This window comes from Arachis ipaensis, chromosome B3, assembly GCF_059453495.1.
Source record: "Arachis ipaensis isolate K30076 ecotype BB chromosome B3, ASM5945349v1, whole genome shotgun sequence".
NCBI classification, from domain to species: Eukaryota; Viridiplantae; Streptophyta; class Magnoliopsida; order Fabales; family Fabaceae; genus Arachis; species Arachis ipaensis.
This window is the reverse complement of record NC_142438.1, coordinates 12,959,209-12,973,649: the sequence shown is the minus strand read 5'-3', so window position 1 is coordinate 12,973,649 and position 14,441 is coordinate 12,959,209. Positions and strand designations below refer to the sequence as shown.

At 39.7% G+C, this 14,441-nt stretch overlaps 1 pseudogene; it reads left to right on the top strand.

Moving 5' to 3' along the window:
• The first annotated feature begins 11,276 nt into the window (after positions 1-11,276).
• Positions 11,277-11,993, top strand: LOC148569866 (uncharacterized; annotated as a pseudogene).
• Positions 11,994-14,441: the final 2,448 nt, after the last annotated feature.

The following is a 14,441-nucleotide window of genomic DNA, read 5'->3' as shown; positions in this document are numbered from 1 at the left end:
CATTAAACTCATTTCAAACTCACTAGTTATAAGTTTTTCAAACTCTTCACACAAGGACTCATTGGCCGATCCAAACACTATATCATCCACATAAATTTAAACTAGGAGAATATCATCATTAGATGCTTTAATAAATAAAGTAGTATCGGTGGTATCCCTTTGAAATTGATTTTCCAACAAGAAGGCACTAAGCCTTTCATACCAAGCTCTTGGAGCTTGTCTAAGGCCATAAATAGCCTTTGAGAGTTTGAAAATATGGTTTGGAAATTCTTTATCTTCAAAACCGGGGGGTTGTGCCACAAACACTTCTCTATCAATAAAGCCATTAAAGAAAGCACATTTGACATCCATTTGAAACATTTTAAAACCCTTATGGGCAGCATAGGCAAGAAGCAACCTAATTGCTTCCATTCTTGCTACCAGAGCAAAAGACTCATCAAAATCTATACCCTCTTCTTGATCGTAACCTTGGGCCACTAATCTAACCTTGTTACGAACAACCTTTCCATCCTCACCTAATTTATTTTTGAAAACCCACTTAGTACCCGTTACATTCTTACCATCCAGATGAGGTACTAGTGTCAAAACCTCATTCTTGTCGAATTGAGTGAGTTCTTCTTGCATGGCTTTGACCCAAGAGGGATCTTCAAGAGCTTGCTTCACACTATTAGGCTCCATTTGTGACAAGAGAGTAAGATTGCTTGGTTCGGTTTGCCTTTTGGTTGAGGATCTTGTTGTTACACCTTGAGAGGGATCACCAATGATAAAGTCATGAGGATAACCCCTCATGGACTTCCATTCTCTTGGCTTCCGAAGTGATGTTGAGCTTGAATGAGCTTCAGTGGGTTGTTCTGTTCCAGATTCTCTTACTGGCTCAGGAAACAAAACAGAAATATCTCCTCCATTCTGATGAGACAAAATTGAACGGACAGATTCTTCAATTGGGACTGATTTGGAACTTTCTTTCTTGTTGACAGCATCTTCACAATCTGTATAATCATCTACCACAACACTGGGAATTGAATTAGAATCACAAAAAGATACGTGTATAGATTCCTATATGGTTCTATGTTCTTTGAGGTAAATTCTATAAGCCTTACTAGTGGTGGAGTATCCAACAAACATCCCCTCATAGGATTTTGGATCAAATTTACTAAGATTTTCTTTATTGTTAAGTACAAAGCATTTGCATTCAAAAATATGGAAATACTTAAGATTAGGAGGGGTTCCTTTCCATAGCTCATAAGGGGTTTTCTTTAACCCTTTTCTAATAATGGTCCTATTCAAAATGTAACAAGTTGTATTTACAGCTTCAGCCCATAGAAATTTTAGAATCTCATTTTCACATAGCATAGCCCTAGTCATCTCTTGAAGGCTTCTATTCCTTCTTTCAACCACCCCATTTTGTTGAGGGGTTCTAGGGCATGAAAAGTTATGAGAAATTCCAAAATCATCACAGAATTTTTCAAAGTCTTGGTTTTCAAATTCTTTTCCGTGATCACTTCTTAAATGGGCAATTTTTAAATCTTTTTCATTTTGAATTCTTTTTCAAAGGGTTGAGAAAGCATGGAAAGCATCATTTTTATGAGCAAGAAAAAGTACCCAACCGAATCTAGAGTAATCATCCACCACCACCAAACCATAGTGTTTATCTCCTAAACTTTGAGTTCTTGTTGGACCAAAAAGATCAATGTGTAGCATATCTAATGGCCTCTTGGTTGAAATTCCATCTTTTGGTTTAAAAGAGGATTTTACTTGTTTGCCTAATTGACAAGCAGCACAAGTAAGAACCTTATCAAATTCAATATTTAGAATTCCTCTAACCAAGTTCTTCTTAACTAGCTTAGAGATTTGGTACATGCTAGCATGACCCAATCTCTTATGCCAAAGCCATTTTTCAGATTCAAGAGAGGTAAAACATGTCACTTTTTGATCTTTCAAGTCCTCAAGAGTCAATCCATACACATTGTTACACCTTTTAGCTTCAAACAAAATATCCTCAGATTTTTCACAAATAACTAAGCATACCAATTTTCTAAAAATAACTTCATATCTAAGATCACACAATTGGCTAACACTTAGTAAATTATGTTTCAAACCATCAACAAGAAGAACATCATTTATAAAGGAAGAAAAAATTTTACCAACTTTTCCAATGGCCACTATTTTTCCTTTACCATCATCACCGAAAGTGACAAACCCTCCATCATACTCATCAAGCATAATGAAGAAGGTTGCCTTTCCGGTCATATGCCTAGAACATCCGCTGTCCATGTACCACATATGGTCCTTCTGCTTGGATGCTAGGCATACCTACAAAATGAGCTCAAGTGACCTTAGGTATCCAAATCTTCTTGGATCCTTTCACGTTAAACCATCTTCTTTGTCCCAAACCATTGTAGTCAAAAACAACTTTGCATACTTTGTTACCAATCATTCTTTCACTAAAGAAACATTGAAGGGAAAGTGGCCATTCTGGTTGCATAGTCTACAAAATCTTGAAGTTGCTGTTTTGCTAAAGCTTGTTGGATTTTGAAACCTTGTATCATTAGAAGATGAAGCAATGTTTTCAAAAGAAGGTTTCTCAACAGATTTGAAGAAACCCAAGCTAGCTTTATCATAAAGAGGTTTTTGACTAGCCAAGATTTGATTTAGATTTTCAGAACTTTGAGTGAACTTGGCTAAGTCTTCTTTAAGCTTATTGACCTCTTTAAGCAACTCTTCATTTCTTTTAAAGTAATCTACATATGCAACCACAGAATGATCACTTTCACAGCTTTTAAGTTGAGCTTTTAACTGCTTGTTTTCTTCAACAAGTTCAACAGCAGTTTCAGCCTCCCTTAATTTATCTTTGAGAAAATCATTTTCAGCTTTAAGGATGGTGATTTGTTGTTCAAGATCTTGGTTATCAAGTAGGAAGCATCTAATTTTTTCAGCAAGGTGGTCTATCATAAGATGAAGATCTTCAGTATCAGGGTTATGAAAGACTACCTGTTCAATATGATCTGCCATGAGACATGGTTGGGACTTGGTTTCTGATTCTTTATCATCCTCTGAGTCATTTTCCAAGTCCTCCCAGGAAGCCATCAGTCCCTTTTTCTTTCCCTTCTTTGGCTTCTCTCCCTTCTTCAACTTAGGGCAATCGGATTTGAAATGCCCAGTCTCTTTGCAGTTGTAGCATGTCACCTTGCTGATATCTTTCTTTAGTTTTCTTGAGCTGATTCCCTTGCTTCTTTCCTTGAGCTTCACCATTTTTCTGAATTTTTTGGCAAACAACACAAATTCATTTTCAGAGGAGTTATCGCTGGATTTATCATCCAGAGGGTTAGAAATAGATGTAAAGGCTATTCCTTTTCTTTTTGAATCTTTTTTCAAATAAGTGTTTTCAAAAGCAAGTAAATTTTCTCTCAAGTCATCATATGTCATAGAGTCAAGACCACTACTTAGATATTATCAATGCTTTTATTTCTGACTCTTTTGTAAGACATCTTAGAACTCTCCTTACAAGCATAGATTCAGGATACTTAATCCCCATAGCATCCAAGCCAACAATGATGGTGTTGAATCTTTCAAACATTTCATCTATTGATTCTCCTTCCTTCTTTGTGAACATTTCGTATTCTCTGTTCAGCATATCTATCCTTGTCTTCTTCACTATGGTGGTTCCTTCATGAGTAACTTGAAGTTTGTCCCAGATTTTCTTTGTCGTTGTGCATCGTGATACCCATCGGTATTCCTCGAAGCTGATTGCACAGTTGAGCAAGTTGATAGCCTTGGCATTGAGCTCCACCTTCTTTCTGTCTTCTTCGGTCCAACTAGCTTCTGGTTTAAGAGAAATTACTCCTTCAGCACTTGTGACGGTTGGAAATTGAGGACCCTCCAGGATTATCTTCCATAGTCTGTAATCTACTGCTTGCACGAAAATCTTCATTCTCTCCTTCCAATAGGTGTAGTTCTTCCCATTGAAAAGAGGAGGTCTGTTGCTTGACTGTCCTTCTGTCAGATTGTAGGACACCAAATTTGAGCCACTGTTTTCTGCCATCTGGATCTTTTCTCCAAGCTGCAAAGCTTGATCTCTTTGAGACCAAGCTCTGATACCAATTGATGGTTTATCAGTGGCTAAGAGAAGGGGGGAGGGGTTGAATCTTAGCCCCTTTTCGCTTGATAACACTTGTTGTCATTACAGAACACTTGAGGAGATATTTCTTAATTTTGTCTCATGCCTAGTCAAGAGACTTTTTCTTTTTGTCTCGTAACCAGCCAAGAGATATTTTTCAGATTTGTCTCCTACGCAGTGAAAAATAGAAATAGAGTAGAAGAGAGAGAAAATCACACCAAGATGTATCCTGGTTCAGCTGCTAAGTGCAATGCAACCTACATCCAGTCTCCATCACAACAATGATGGAATTTCACTATAATCATCATGATTACAAACACCAATTCTCTCTAGGAACTACCCTTCCTATCCAAGACAAGTCCAGAATCTAATCCCCAATCCTGAACTTGACTTGGTCACTGCCAAGCTTTCAACTGCTAAGTGTTAACCTAACTTGCAAGGGGATTCCCACAGAATCATGAAACACAACACAGATGTACAAAGGACCTCTAGGACATCTATGGCTTTTTCTTTTAATTTTGTATACTCTGCCTTTTTTCGCTCTATGGCTTTTTCTTACAAACCTCATTGTTTGCCTTTTTCCATGAGACTCAAGACAGACAAAACTAAACAGAAAAATACAAAATAAAGAACATTGAAGGAGAAGAACTTCTGTTAGCTTAGGTAGCTATGAGAATCCTGTGCTTTGCACTCTCACTCCTTACTTCAAGCCCTGGCTGTTCTCCCTTATTTATAGAAGGGGAAGCCTCCAAGGTTGAAACTCTTGAACCGAGCTAATCTTCTTCTTCTTCAAGCAAAACCGGTTCGGCCAGAGAGAGGAGAGATAACCGAATGTAAAACCCAACATGCAATTACCTTTGTGTCTTCCCTTCACACCAAGCTTCACCAATCCGAGCCATCCATCTTGACTTGCACTCCAAGAAGGATCCCTAGCCCTTGATGGGTTCTTGATGATGACAGCTTCTTCTGCTCTAACTTCTGCCTCTTCCTCCACGTAGCTACAATAGCTACCTCCTGTGGTGGTTGATCAAAAGTTGAGACAAGCCATCCCTCCAAGGATCTTCTTTCTCTGACCGAAATGGATCTTCACCATTTTTGGTTATGGAAGGCATGAGATTACTTCACCACATCTTGCCTTTTGTGGTAAAAATCTCAGCCACACCATACTTCAGATTTTCTTTTTCTTGATGCCATCATCACAATGGCCATGCTGCTTCTAACTTCTTCTTATTTACTCTGATATCTTGCAAAAGCTTCCATCTTCTTCTCTGTGAAGTGACTGAGAGTTATGAGAGAGAAGAGAGAGAAGAGAAAAAACTTTTAATGGATTTGAATGAGGAAAATCAAAATAAATTAATTTATTTTCCTTTTTGCTTTAGGTAGCGTGTAGCACTAATGATAGCAATCAAATCAATTGCTGTTTCTCTCTCATGGTTCTAAAGTCTGCATTAACTTCACTTAATAAAAATTTGAATTCCACCAAAGGTAAAAGTGTGATCCGTTGAAGCATGCAGCATTAAAGGAAATAGATTTTATCAAGTTAAATGAATAAAGAAAATATTGTTCCCCATTTTCTTTTGATTTCGGACCAACCACCAAGTTGGGCTTCAAGTTGGTTTTTCTGGCCCAACAAGCATAATAATTCAGCCATAATTTATATAATAATTTTGCACAAGGCTGAATGTATTTTTTGCACAATTTGGGCTTTAATTTTGCTTTTATGCCCAATATACATAACCTGTAAGGCAACAAAATGATCAATTCAACAAATATGAATTAAAGTTCAAATTAATAATTTTGTAATTAATTAAATTAATAATGTTTATTCATCATCAAATTAATTTAGAGTTTTTCAAACTCATCAATCATAATAAATTTACGTTATAAATATCCAAATTCCATACTATTTGAACTACTTATATAAGTCTCTTATCACTATTCCTTCAAATAACATCAAATTTAGCATAAAAAATTTATTTTCGAACTACACAACATCTCAAACTTTTAATAGATTTGAATGAGGAAAATCAAAATAAATTAATTTATTTTTCTTTTTACTTTAGGTAGCGTGTAGCACTAATGATAGCAATCAAATCAATTGTTGTTTCTCTCTCATGGTTCCAAAGTCTGCATTAACTTCACTTAATAAAAATTTAAATTCCACTAAAGGTAAAAGTGTGATCCATTGAAGCATGCAACATTAAAGGAAATAGATTTTATATGTTTGTTTTGTACCTTTTTTTATCAAAGTTTGTGTGATTCGTCTATGAAAAATATTAACACCTATAAATGAAGAAGAGTCTCTTTAAATGATTATATTAGATAAAAAGGTTCAAAACAAACATATTTATTGTATTTTTAAATTGAATTTACAAACAAATATACTTTAATTATTTTTGCTTTTTATATTTTTGATATTATTTTATAATATTTTATATATAATTGTATTTTAATATCGTTAAAATTATACTTCTTTCAATATGCTATTCATGGTTCCTTTTCTAATAACTTAAAAAAATTAATGTAATCAATTTTTTTAACTAATTATTAACTATGATTTACTAACACGGCAGAAAATACCTCTTCATGTAATTGTGAAGAAAAATATGATGAACAAATTCAAACATTTGTTACAAGAAGAAAACTTCTATACTATAAAAAATTTGAAAATAAAATATACAAATAATTTGTATAGACCAATTAAAGATATAATGAAAGCAAACTTTTTACTCACACTATTGTGAAAGAAATTAAAGATTGTTTTGAACATTTTCCAACACTATTTTAAATTTGCATAACTTGAGACATTGTCTGAGTGAGTCAAAGAAAAATATTAACAAGTAATTTTACTTTATACTATTTTAATTATTCTTATTAAAAATAACTTATTTAAAAAAATTCTACACATTTTTGTTCTTTTTATTGTAGATGTCATTAAAAAACTGCATGCACTATGAGAAGAAGAACAAGTAGATGTTAAAGAAAAACCCACAAAAATACCAAGAATGGAATTGATATTTAAAGAGTAAAAAAATATACAAGCAATTCATTTTTCATTTACATATATAGTTATTAACAAAGAGGTAATGACCAAATTAGTACCCGAAAGATTCAAACATTGACATTTTGGTACCTCACTATTGTTATTGACAAAATGGTCTTTAAAAGATTTTAAAATTTGACAAGTGTACCCACGAGTTTGCCGGAGCACATCTCCGACAAGTACAGTGCTGACATGGCCACTATATTTTTGATGACATGGCAAAAACCCTCCCCCACCCTAATTCTTCCTTTCTTCCTTTCTAACGCTTCTCTTTCTCCTTCCCCCTCCCTAACGCACTCCCCCCTTCCCCTTCCAGACTGTACTCTCCCCCTCCCCAACCCTAATCCTTCCCTCCCCCTCCATAACCCTAATCCCCATACCTATCGCACTTCCCCCCTCCTCAATCCAAAATCCCCCTTTGTGAACCCTAATTCCCTTCCCTTACCCCTTTGAATTCTAATCCCCTTCCCAACATAGTGTCTCACACTCTCAACTTACTCTGCCCCAATCAACCTTCTCAGTCTTACAGAGCCAGTGTTATCGACACCGCACTGTCGCAATCTCGTCGTCGGGTTTTCTGCATCCGCCAGTGTCGTCTATCTTCTTCGTGGCATTGCGTTGTCTGTGTGTCTTCACCGCTGTCGCCTTCACTGCTTGTATCTGCTTGCTGCTAGCCCCCAGTCGCTGCCATGCCTCCTCTGTCTGGGTTCCATCTTGACTCCATCATGTCGTGCTCCCTCTGTGTCTGGTGTTCTTCTTCTATTCTTACTTTGGTGGTGTCTATATTAAATTTTATTTTATTTTATTTCATTTTATTTTGATTATTATATATGAATTTTTTTGTTTTCTCTGAGTTTTATTGTTATTAATCTTTTTGAATGATAATTTAACCTAAAAATTTGGGACAATTCATGATTTGGGGCAACTCTGTTGATGTTGAGATTGTTGTTGCTGTGAATGGTGGTGTTGAGGGAGGGAGAGGGGAGTGTGCGTTGGGGAAAGGAGAGTGGTGGAGATTGTTGTTGCTGTTGATATTAAGGCTATTGTTACTGCGAGTGGTGGGGTTGAGGGAGGGAGGAGTAGTGTGCGTTGGAGAGGGAGAGTGATGGAGGTTGTTGTTGCTGTTGATGTTAAAGTTATTGTTGCTGTGAATGGTGGTGTTGAGGGAGGAAGAAAAAGTGTACGTTGGGGAGGGGGTTGTGATGCGGAGGGGACTACGATGGGGGAGAAGTGTGAGTTGGGGATGGGGGCTGCGACAGGGAGGGGGAGGGAGTGTGCGTTGGGGAGGGAACTTTGGGGGTGGTTTGCCAAGTCACCAAAACACGGTGGCCACATCAGCATTGTGCTTACTGGAAATTTGCTCCGGCGAGCTTGGGGACACGCTTGTCAAATTTTAAAATCTTTTAAGGACCATTTTGTCAATAACAATAGTGAGGTACCAAAATGTCAGTGTTTGAATCTTTCGGGTACTGATTTGGTCATTACCTCTATTACGGTAGGTAACCAGAGATTAATGGGCTGGATGGCGCTGGTCGGCCCAATCGTCTGAGGGAGGAAGCCTTTGTCAGGGTCTGCGCCTTGGGGGCCTCCGTCCGACTTGTTCGTATGAGTGAATGGGGGGTGGTACCTGCAAAGACACTCCGATGCCTAAGTCAGCAAAGGGGTTAGCAGGTCTAGGGAGTATTGGAACTTAGGTAGCGTTTGTTTTGAGGTACTGAGACAGAGACTGAGAGACTGAGACTCAGTATCGTGTTTGTTAGTTCAGAGACTGGTACTAAAATTTCTGTCTCTGTCTCTAAAATTTCAGTATTTCAGTACTTCCAAAAAGTAGGGACACAGGGGACTGAAATTTTTAGAGATGGAGACTGAAACTTTAATAACATTTTATACCTAAAATACTTTCATTTCAATTAATTAATTCCAATTTTACCCTTTGTGTAAATTAAATTAGAGTTTCATTCTTGTTTCAATTCCTGTCTCTCATTTTGCACCAAACAGAATACTGAGATTTATTTCAATCCCTGTCTCTTAGTCTCTGTCTCTCAGTTTCAGTCTTTTCGTCTCTGTCTCTCCACCAAACGCTACCTTAGAGATACCTGAGGGGTGTCAGTGTATTTATAGTGGTGAGCCAATAACCACCGTTGGAGTAGTGCCACTTTTCTAGGGTGTTAACCGTCCCTTTATCTTAGGGAAGTTAAGATATTGCTTCGTGAAGTGGTTAGAGAGATTCTAGGGGCAGTTACTCATTCAAATGAGTGTCTATCTGCCAGTTAACCCTCGTTCCCGATTTCTTTAGAGCAAGTCGTGACTAGTTCCGACTTCGTGGCGACTAATCTGGCGAAAGGTGAGGCCAACCCTTTGAGTTGGGCCTTTTTATTTGGATCCTGGGCCTTATTCGTTGGGCCAGGGTATGAACAGTGCCCCTACTCGAGCCCAATTTCTCTTTAAGATTTGGGTTCGAGTATACTACTTGGGGTTGTAGCCGATTTGTTGGGGGACCGACGTGATCTTCCGAAACCGACGTGACTTTTTGTGACCTTTTGGTTCTGACAGTTACGTCTAATCAAGCGTCGTGTCCGTTAGGGATGTGCGTGGGGATTGATGGTCTTGGTAACGGTGCATTTTCATTAATGACTGCCCCGTTTTTACCATTGTGCCCCCAACGTGCTTATAAATACTTTCCCTCTCTTTCCTTGTTTCGTTTCTGCGATTTTTCAAATTTTCCCCTTCATTCGTTTGTGCTGTGTTGTTGCATCTTCGAAGGCTTTTTGTTTCCTTCTACCCTCGTTTTCGGATAAAGGTTAGTTCTTTTTGTAACGTGCCTTTCTATTTGCATGCCTTCATTTTGTAGATAGGTTGGTTTGTAGACTTCAGTTCCGTACTTCCTCCTTTAGGGACCGTGTTTTTTATTTTTCTTTTCTTTTTCCCTTGTAGGTTTTTTGCTGCCTTTTTAAGAAAAAGAAATGGCTTCCGTAGATATCCTTTCTCAATGGGTTGATGTCATAGTCCTAGGGAAGGAACCCTCAGTCGATACTGAGTTTATCACCAACCTTCGCACTCATCACAGAATTTGTACTTCTGAGGATGACGAGCCGAAGTATGAATTGGTAGTCCCGAGTCCTGAAGACCGGGTTTGCTTTGGGAGAGTCAATGAGGCGGCCCCTCATTTTTTCTTTATGTATGAGTGCATGATCACCCGTTTGGGTGTTTTTCTCCCTTTTTCAAACTTTGAGATATCTGTTTTGCATCACTGCCGAGTTGCCCCTACCCAGCTTCACCCCAACTCTTGGGGTTTTTTGAAAATTTATCAATTTATTAGCTAGGCTTTGGAGTTCCCGACTTCTTTGAATATTTTTTTCTATCTCTTCCATATGACCAAACCCTTCAGTGGGCTAAACAATAAGCAACAATGGGTGTCTTTCCGAGCCATACAGGGTCGGAGGGTTTTTACCCTTTTTGACGAGTCCTTCCATGACTTCAAAAATTATTTTTTCAAAGTACAAGCTGTAGAGGGTCACCATCCCTTTTTTCTGGATGATAATTCTTCTCCCCGATTTCCTTTATACTGGCTGAAGGCCTCTCCCTGCGAGAAATATGGTCTGGATGACCTGGATGAGGTAGAAGCAGCCATTGTGGGGTTCCTCCGAGAAGTGTGGGGGAGGGCCCCATACTTGGACACAAAAAAGTTTCTCCAGGGGTCTCTGACCTTTGTCCAGGCACAGCTAGGTAGCTTTTATTTGTTTGTTAGATTTCCGACTTGTCTGACTGACTTATCCGACTTGTCTGATTTGTCTGTTATTGTCTTTTCAGAGATGGCAAAGGCAAATGCTCAGGAGTCTTACCAAAGGGTCCAGGAGGCTAAATCAAGATCTCGTGCCAGGACTGGTGGTGTTAGAGCAGTTATCTCTCCTCCTCCTCCTCCCGGAACGTTGGGACTCCCTCTCAGCCCATCGTAATTTCTTCTTCAACTTTCTCTCAGCCACCCCCTCTGCTCGACCTTCTTCTGAACCAGAGAACAAGAAGCGCAAGACCTTAGAGTCTGGCTCTTCTGGTGAGGTGAAGGCGGAAGCTCTTGCATTCGTCCGAAAGAACATCTATCCTAATGTTCGTATAAGTATGGATGATGTTTCTGTTCGGCGCCACCTTACTACTCTGGTTGAGGAGAGCCTTAAGGCGGCGGGGGTTTGTGGCAAACTCTTAGATATTTTTGAGAAGGCTCCTCTCAGCTCTTTAGGGATGACCTCGAGGGTCGAAGAGATGGAAGGTAGGCTTCTCATATATCAGGAGCATGAGGGGAAGTTGAAGGAGGAAGTCGCCAGGCTGAGGGAGGAGAGAGATAACCTCCGGGAGAGGGAGAGGAAGTTGCAAGCCCAATGCAACATGGAGGTCGGTTTGAGGAAGACAGCACAGGATAGCTATCAAAGTTTTTTTGATGATCTTGTGTCTGTGAAGAATGATCTGCTGAATTCTCGGAAGGCATAAGCCGAGTTGGAGGACTCTATTGCTAATGGCGCTGAGGAGGCTTGGAGGATCTTTAGGGAGCAGGTCGGAGTCATTGCTCCTGACTTGGACCTCTCTCCTTTAGATCCCGATAAGGTTGTCATTGATGGTGCCATTGTGGATCCTCCTGTCCCCGAGATTATTTCCGAGTCAGATTTGAAGACTCGGGGGCAAAGGATTATAGAGTCTCCTCCTCGCCCTAAGGATGCCCCGAGTTCCTCCACAGTTCCTCTGACTTCTTCTTCGTCTCCTATGGATGCCTCTCTTCCCGGTCCTGGTGGCGCTCCTTCCTCTGGTGGTGGTGGCCTGTCTACTCCTCTTGAAAAAAAGTGATTTGTTGGCTATTTGGGGCCCGGCTTGTGGGTCCCCTCTTTTTAAACTCTTTATTTGTTTTGGTAGTATTTGAACAATTTTTTGGCCTTTTGAGGCTGTAAACAAAATGTTTTTATAATACCCTTTTTAATAAGGGTTTAAGTTAAAAAATAAATGCCCTTTTTTGGATAAGGGTTTAAGTTACCTTGTGTGTGCATGCTTTTCTTATTTCGAATTTCCCTTTGATCTTTTCTAAAAAACCTTTTCTTTGGCTTTCGTCTGCCTTTCTGAACTTTTCTGTTTCAAGGATCTTTAGGACAGCCTTTTAATCTTTTCTTGGATTTTTTTCTATCTCTCTTTTGTTATTCCTAGTACCCAATTTCGTTTCATTGAGTTTTTATGACTTAGGTTATTTTCGCGATTCATTTCTATTTTACTCGGTTTCTCATTCCGACTTATGAGTCGGGATGTTTCCGAGTTTATCATGATCAACTTCTATAACCTCTTTACGCCGACTTGTACCTCGTCGTTTTATCCTGACGACCATCTAGGTCGGTTCACGGGATTTCACGTTTTGTCGAGCTTAAGTCGGCGCGTTTCGTAGAAAGGAATGGAAAACAATAGAAAAGGAATTTATAAGAGATATTTGTAAGATGAAAAAATCTTTATTAATTGGGGGGGTACTTCATTGCTACTAAGGGTTTTTGACAGTCTATTTCCCCTAGCCCCTACTATGATGCCTCGTTAAAAACCCTTCTTCAGAAAAAACCCTTTGGTTCTGGGGAAAAAATCATGAAGTTGGTAAAAGAGTACATCAGGGAGTAGAGTTCGCTTTTAGCTATAGTACCTTTTCATATTACAAGCATGCCACGACCTTGGTAACTCAGTGCTGTCCAAGTCGGTCACTTTATAATAGCCTTTTCCTAAGATCTCATTGATTTTGTATGGTCCCTTCCAATTTGCACCGAGCTTTCCTTCTCCTGATTTGTTGACTCCAATGTCATTTCTGATCAGGACCAAGTCGCTTAGGGTGAATGTTCTTCGGATGACTTTTTTGTTGTATCTTGTAGCCATCCTTTGCTTCAATGCTGCTTCTCTTATCTGGGCTTCTTCTCGGACTTCGGGGAGCAAGTCGAGTTCCTCTTTGTGCCCCTGTATATTCCCGATCTCGTCATGGAGAATCACTCTTGGGCTTTGCTCGCTGACTTCTATTGGGATCATGGCTTCTACCCCATAAACTAGTCGGAAGGGAGTTTCTCCAGTGGCGGATTGGGATGTCGTCCTGTAGGCCCATAACACATGGGGGAGCTCTTCGACCCAAGCTCCTTTTGCATCTTGTAATCTCTTCTTTAGCCCTGCCAGTATGACTTTGTTGGCCGCCTCGGCTTGCCCATTGGCTTGCGGGTGCTCCACCGAGGTGAACTGGTGTTTGATTTTCATACTGGCTACTAGGCTTCTAAAGGTAGAGTCGGTGAACTGGGTTCCATTATCTGTAGTAATGGAATGAGGTATCCCATATCTTGTGATGATATTTTTGTAGAGAAACCTCCGACTTTTTTGCGCAGTGATTGTGGCCAATGGCTCTGCTTCTATCCACTTTGTGAAATAATCTATTCCCACGATTAAGTACCTGACTTGTCCTGGCGCCTGAGGAAAAGGACCTAATAAATCCATCCCCCATTTTGCAAAGGGCCATGGAGAAGTGATACTAATGAGCTCTTCTGGGGGAGCCACGTGGAAATTTGCATGCATCTGACATGGTTGGCACTTTTTCACAAATTCTGTGGCATCTTTCTGTAAGGTTGTCCAGTAGAATCCAGCTCGGATCACTTTCCTGGCTAATGACCTGGCTCCGAGATGGTTTCCACAGATCCCGCTATGCACTTCCTCTAATACCTCAGTGGTTCTTGAGGTCGGTACGCATTTTAACAATGGTGTTAATATCCCTCTTCTATAGAGAATATTTTTCACCAAGGTATAGTGTTGGGCTTCCCTTCGGATTTTCTTTGCCTCTTTCTCCTCCTTGGGGAGGATGTCGAATTTCAGAAATTCGACTAAGGGGTTCATCCATCCGAGGTGTAATCCGACCACTTCGAAGACTTCTTGTTTGTCTTCTGTTTTTACCACTGAGGGTTCCTGGAGAGTTTCTTGGATCAAGCTTCTGTTATTCCCTCCTGGCTTGGTACTTGCTAACTTGGATAGGGCGTCTACCCTGCTATTTAGATCCCGAGTTATGTGTTTGACCTCGGTTTCTGCAAAGCGCCCAAGGTGTTCCAGAGTTTTTTCCAAGTACCTCTTCATGTTTGGGTCTTTTGCCTGATACTCTCCACTTATTTGGGAGGTCACCACTTGAGAGTCGCTGTATATCATCACCTTCGTAGCACCGACTTCTTCTGCCAGCTTCAATCCTGCAATCAAGGCTTCATACTCTGCCTGATTATTTGAAGCTGGGAATTCGAACTTGAGGGA